Genomic DNA, 7,395 nt, shown 5'->3' with positions numbered 1-7,395 from the left:
TTTGAAGAATCTGAGATCGCATTGTTGCGCCAACCCTTTTTAGGGTTAAATCAAGACTTTGCCCCAGTTTATGCTCAATTGAGGCTTTTTCACTTTCATTTTCTTTCTTCTTTTGACTTTTCGGCCTTTTGCCATTCTTTGAAATTTCACAAAATTTGCCCCAGTTTATTTTTGAACTGAGGTTCTCTTTTCTTCTTTTGCTTTTGATTTTGTGACTTTTCACTTTTTCACTTCTTGAAATTTTCCTTTTCAACTCAAACTTGCCCCCAGTGTGGGGTTTGCGATTCTCAGGGGTTACCAAATGAAGTATTTTATTCTGAAGGCTCAAAAGGGATAACTAGGGATAGAATGCTTGATCGGAAAAGAAGAGGGCCTGACTTTTAATCCGTTCCTTACAATAACTCTGAAAGGAAACTTTCATTAATGCGAAATTTCTTGCATGTATCTGAATTAATTGACTGAGGAAGACTCTTGCTCATCCATATTTGTGAAACATAGGCGATCCACGCGGACAAAACTCTTCCTTTTCTTTCTCCTTTTTTCAAAATTGGACCTCAAGTGGAATCAAATTCCCCAATTTGCGGTTCCCTCCTTATTCTAGCATTTTTGCTTTTTGCTTTTTCTTTTTTCTTTTTCAAAATTCCCCAATCTCCTTCCCCAATGTGGGGTGCGATCATATGTGCACTCGAAAAGAACCACCAATTTTTAGCTCAAATGAGAATGCAAGGGATGATCAGTGTTTAGGTTGTAGAAACGACGGCCAAAGTATCATTCTTACACCTCATGACAACCAAAGTAACGAAACGGTCATTAAAAGTCCATTCCCCTTTTTGATATTTGAAAATTTTCCAATATAGGGTAGTGATCATTAGGGCTCTTATTTGAAACGAAATTACTCTTTCAAGGCTCAAATGGGAGAGCAAATGATAAAATGTTGTATAGGTAGAGAAACGAATGCTCAAAAGTATCATTTCCAAATTTTCAAAAAACAAACAAGAATAATGCACATTTTTTGCTTTCACTTAGATGTGAATTGAATCTGGTTGAACCAATGGGCATTTTTCTAAGCAAAGTTCGCTCCGATTTGCAATTTATCAATCAATGTGACTGATTTTATTTTGGGGTTAAGTAAAGGAGAAAGGTATCTCATGGGCCTTCTGAGGGACCTCTTTTAATTTTGAGCACTCTTATTGTGTAGCTCGGATCACCAATCTAGTGTACACAAGGATTTTAGAAAGCATACACTTGCGAATTTTCAGGCTGGAGGTTGAAAAAATCTCAATTTGAGCTTGTTTCTTAAAATTCATCATGAAATCTCCAATGAGTAAAGGATAAAGAATGAAATGTACATAAATATATACAAAACAATGATTGTCCAAAAATTTTATTGCTGAAAAAGTTTGAAACAAAAATTCTCATTCAATTATGATACAAATGAGAAAAGAGAAACTTGTAAAGAGCTCCACATATACACTTTTTGTCTCCTTTTCTTTTGACACAAAAATATATTAACAAGTCAAATATACAAAATTTTCCTTGAAAACAATTATGAAATCTCTTAGAAGCTCTTAGCTTAGAGCTTTCAGATGGATCTTTCAGGTTTCCATTATTGGATCTGCCCAAGAATCAAATAATACTTTCCAAACTTTATCGGATCAAAAAATTGTTATCCAATATAGGGAAATATTTTCATCTTATTGAAGCCTTTTTTATGAATGCAGGGGAGGGGGGAAACAAAAAAAAAAAAAAAAAAAAAACCCTGAGTTAGTAAATAAGAATATAAAATCGGTATGCATGTCCTATGGGAGAACCCTTTTTGTGCCAAGGGTAGGCCTAGCATGAAGATGCAATCCTCCAGAGCAGGCACTATACAATACCTGATGGATCCGATCAGCTTATGGAGTGAAAAATAATTTTGAAAAATTTGGTCAATTGGAGTGACGAGAGACACTTTGTCAAAATGAGGTCAACGTCCGAATGGATTGATCACTTTTGATCGATACAAGAATTTGCAAAAACGCACGGGTTTGACCTTGACGAACTTCCTATCGAAGAGATTGGAATTCGTTTTGACAACTTTTCTCAGTGAAGCACGGGTCAAAACTCCAACTGATCAAATGGCTTTCAGATGGATACTTTTCTCAAAATCGACTAGGTTTTCCATTTTGAAATTCGACATTGACATCCTAATTGGTCAAATGAAATTGACAATTTATTAAAAATCGACCGGATTACCCTAAAAAGGGAAACAGGTCAAATGAATTGAATGAAATTTAATTTATCCAAAATTTAATCAGATCACCCTAAAAAGAGTAAATTGATCAAATAGATTGAACGAAACTTGATTTATTCAAAAATTGGCTCGGTTGCCCAAAAAATGGGTAAATTGGCCAAATGAATGAAATTGAATTAGTGATTTATTCAAAAATCGGCCGAATGACCCTAAAAAGGGTAAATAGGTCAAATGAATTGACGATTTATTCAAAATCGACCGGATGACCCTAAAAAGGGTAAATTGGTCAAATGAATTGATGATTTATTCAAAAATCGACCAGGTGACCCTAAAAAGGGTAAATTGGTCAAATGAATGAAATTGAATTAGTGATTTACTCAAAAATCGGCCAAATCACCCTAAAAGGGTAAATTGGTCAAATGATGGTTTATCCAAAATTGATAAAATGGATCGATTGAATCGGCCGGCCATTGGTGGTTTCAGAAAATTAGTCTATGAGCTTTCTAAAATCACGATTTGGCCTCAATTGATTTATCGTCTCAATAGGAGGAATCATTTGTGAATTTCTTCAAATTAATGTCCTTTTGCGCGAGGGAATTTTACCAATTTCTGATAAAATGGCCAAAAAGTGATTATTAGATGCTCATATTCCAAAGATCACTCTATGAAAATGATCGGATCCTACCTTACCTTGTGTACTACCCCTTTGGATGGTGCAAAAATGTAAACGTGCAAGTCTCACTGGATTAAGTATCCGAGACACAAGGTGGTTTATTCCTAAAAACGGGATTCCCTATGTGGCATTCCCTTTCTATAGTTTATGCATGATGCCATTTATTAAAGCGATGTAAATATGTGACAAATATGGCCTAAAGGATACAAATAATGCAATGGGGGGAAAAGGTCTAAAATGAAAAGTATTTATTGAAAGCTAAGTGCAATAACTGAAATTTAAACATGTGAGTCATCTAGTGGGTGAGTCACTAAAAGAGTGCCAACGAGGCCTCTTATTGCTACGGCACATGAATGCAGGCCAAGAAAACAAAGAAATGGTTAGTGCAATTAATAGTACACATAACACATTGGGAGCAATTAAGAAAAGAGGTACAATAAAACAAGTAAAAGGGGTGGAACCCCTTCCCTCGTGCCTAATGTGCTTAAAAGAGGGTGAGGCTGACTCTATCCTAGGGAAATGCTAACATGGATGCATGAGGTTGGGGTTCACTAATGCGACTAGACTCGATAAGGCTTAAAAGGTCCCCAAGCCTTCAGACCTAAAGGCGAAGGGTCATCACTCCCAGGGCCTTCGGTCGGTGGCTCGAGTGATCCCTTAGGTAGCGCTATGGGCGCAGAGCACACCAGCCGCCTACCCAAGGCAATCGATCCTAATCCTACAAGGCGGTGTGGGAAACGCCCACGAAAAATAAAATAAAATGGGATAAAAGCAAGTAAACGTGCACGTATGAAGTGTTTTCCTATTTTGAGGGAAGGGGTTGAGAACCACGAGAGGCTCTAAAGGTGACCCCCCCCAAAATGCAATGCAAGCGCGAGATAAACAAGTAAACATACATCCAATCAACCAATCATACATTCGTGAGCGAGGGAGTAGTTTGAGACGTGAGTGAGGCAAAAGGTCCTAAAATGCAAAATGCAACCCTAATATCCACATGCCATGCATAAAAAGGGTAGAAAAAGGAAACGAATGGCTAAGTCAAATGCTTGGACTCACTTAGAAAGTCCCCAGTGGAGTCGCCAACTGTCGCGCCCCACTTTTTGAATGGTGTGTGGTGTGAGTAATGTGGAATATGTGAATGTGTGTAAATGAAAAATAAAAGGCCATGGGACTTAAAAATGCGACGATTTGGCCAAATGAAGTTTAAAAAGGGGTTTTTAAAAACAAAATCGGAGTCGCCACTTGGTATAGAGTTAAGGTGTACCAAGTCACCTAAAAAAAATGAATTTTTCAAAGGAAAATGTAGAAAACCCTTTTTAAACGACTCCTAGTCTACGCAAATCAAAGAAAAAGGCTCGGGGGTCACATTTGATGAAGGGGAAGGCAAGGATAAAAATCCAAGGCACCCCTTCGACCTAGCCAAGGCTAGTTGCGTGATTTAGCCCCACCTTTCCTAATTTTTCTACCCAAGGTATGTATCGCATGTTGGATATGACTATATGAATGCAAAAACCTAGACCTAGGGGGACACGGGGGAAATTTCTCTTCAAAGGTTGAGTGGTGCCAATCACATTAATTGCGAAGCCCACTAATGAGCCTTTGGAGAGGTCACACGTAATCCTAAATGACGTAAAAATGAATGGAGTGCATGTCATGTGAAAATGTAAGTTTATGTGAAGTGAGAAAAGTGGAGGTGTGCAAATGTATTTACAAGGTAAGGTGAGTAAAGAATGATAATGTGAAAATAATATAAAGTGCATGTGTGCGAGTGATATGGTATAGAGTGTGAGTAGTTGAATGAAAACGTGTAAAAGTAGTGTGAAGTGAGAATGTAGAAAAAGAGAGAGAATATAAAGTAAGTGTATGTGATCGTGAATGAAAAATGCATGAATCCTATAGGAATGCATCAAGATGGGAACGGGGAGTCCTAACTTTGTGACTTAATTTTCCCTTTGATAGAGGGAATACAAGCGTGCTAAGGCTTGGAAAAAGCCACACTCGTCTATATCCCATATTTAAGGGGACTCTCAAACAAAATGGACCCTATAACTAGCATGAGATGCAAGAGGCCTAAAATGAAGGGAAAGGGGAATTGAGGAGCATGCCAAATGATAAAACTAAGGAAAAATGCATGATATGTAGTGAACAGGCAAATAATGCATTAATGAAAAACAAAGGAAAAATCCTATTGGGTCTAGCGTTGGACTAGCCCTTTCTATGAATTCCTACTAGCATTAGACTAGTGGAAACGATAAAAGAAGCCACAACTAGCGTTGGACTAGTGTGGTGACGTACATTCATCCATTCCATTCATCCACACTATGGAAAGCAAGTAGACATACCAAATACTCATAAACACGTAGCACGTAACATTTAGCATGCTCGACTAGATGCAAGAGCCTAATAAAGCAAATTAACACATAGCCACAAAAGCAAGCAATCAAACTAATGGACCTATTACATTTGCTAGCTAGGCACACGTCTTCAATAGGTCTTCATCAAGTGCTTTCCAAGCCCTATCTATTACAAGCCAAGAGGTGTACACATATCCCATAATGAATAACTTAAATAAAAGTAAAAATAAATGAAATAAATGCAAGGAATTAAGGAAAGGCAAGGAAAGCGAAATAGACATGCATATTCACATAACACGTAGGAGCACGTAGGAGAATATAAAGTAAGAAGTGAGAAATAGGGGGTACCTCCCTTGGAATGGAGCTCTAACGGGGTGAGGTCACTTATTCATCCTCCAAAATAATAAAATGGTTAGGGTACCAATTTATTTGACAAATAATCACAAAGGATAAAAATAAACATGAATTTGAATCAATTAAATCATGTTGACAACCTACATTTAAGACGTCAAAAGAAGAAAGGACTTGATTGCAAAAATTGACAAAATTTTGGGGTCGAAATTAAAGAAAAATAAAGTTCAGGGACCTATTCGCAATTAAATTAAGGACCGAATTGAAAGAAGTTGAAAATGTCCAGGGCCACAATACAGTTAAGGAGGAATTCAGGGACTGATTTGCAAAATCGTTTTCTGGTTTCCTAATGGACCAAACCATTGGGCCATTTCCTTTATTTGTTTGGGCTAAAGCTTCCCAGCCCAACCGGAAACCCAAGCATAAGCAAATGGGCTAGCTTAGCTATTTTGGCCCAAAACTAGCCAACCAAACAGATGGGTCATGATCCTCCGGCCCAAACCAAAAGCCCAAAAATAAATTGAACCCTCTTACACAAACCCCAGCCAAATATCATTAGCCAAACATAAGTCTAGGCCCAACAAGATAACAAATCAACTAAAATTATTTAAGCCACAATCATGACCTAAAACCAAGAATTAACTTATCCCAAAAAGTCACATGAAATAGGCAGACATAGGATTAAATTCAAGAAAGGCAAAATGGATTTGATTCTTCCAAATTTTGAGGCCACGGTGAACAAGGGGGACTTGAGGGATAAAAATGCAACAAAAGCAGGGACCTAATTGAATGCATTATGAAGGTTTTTGGGGTCGAATTGTGATGTTCAAAAAACTTTGGGGTTAAATCACAAAGAAAAAGGAAAATTGCGGGACTGAAACTACAAAATTAGACAAATAATCATCTTCTTCAAACGATCTCGATGTCAGCTACCATTTCACGGACAAAAGCAACGAGATTTTCAATTCTGACCATTTCCAAAACAAAAACATCTAACACAAGCCCATGCAAGGAAACTCGACCATTCCCAATTCCAAATGGAATTCAAATTCCTACAATGGAACGGAAATGAAGACATTAATTATTGCTGTGTTAATTCAAAGTTTTCTATCAGGCATTTCTTCAAACATCAAATGGGCATCAAGAACATCATCAATTCTTAGCTCAATTTGAGTCAAAATCAACTCCAAAATTATCAGCAAAACCAGGAAATCCAGCCCAAACAAAAACCGAAAGCATGCATTCTCAACAAGAAAGACTACTATTTGATTTTTATTCGCAGAAACAAAACATCAAAATGGAAAGAAAGAAACTTATCTTCAGACCTCCCAAAACATGAAACTCACACGAATCTCCCCTCATACAATAAGTTTCCTGCTCAAATTGAAATTATGACCAGCCCCAAAAACTTTCCTACCCAGATTATGAACAAACGAACCCAAAAGAACATTTATACATTCCTGCACATACAGCAACTAAACCCACATGAGTTCCTTCTCATACCATATCGAGATGCGACTCGGGTTCACAGCAGAGAAAGAGTAAGAAAAACAGGGCAAATGCACAAAAACAAACACATCAGAACTCCCCATGACTCTTGTTGGAAATAGTCGAACGTGTACAAACAGAAATTGATCCATCTTTCAAACCAAACTATTAACGGGCATATCGTCGAACAACAGGTGGGCAAAAGAAAAACAAACCACTAATTCCCTATCTAATTAATGGTATGACCGGCCCCAAGCTCATCAGCAAACCCAATCGAAATTCAATCCAACCAGCAT

The sequence above is a fragment of the Coffea eugenioides genome, chromosome 9 (assembly GCF_003713205.1).
Source record: "Coffea eugenioides isolate CCC68of chromosome 9, Ceug_1.0, whole genome shotgun sequence".
NCBI classification, from domain to species: domain Eukaryota; kingdom Viridiplantae; phylum Streptophyta; class Magnoliopsida; order Gentianales; family Rubiaceae; genus Coffea; species Coffea eugenioides.
Note: the sequence above shows the minus strand (reverse complement) of the source record.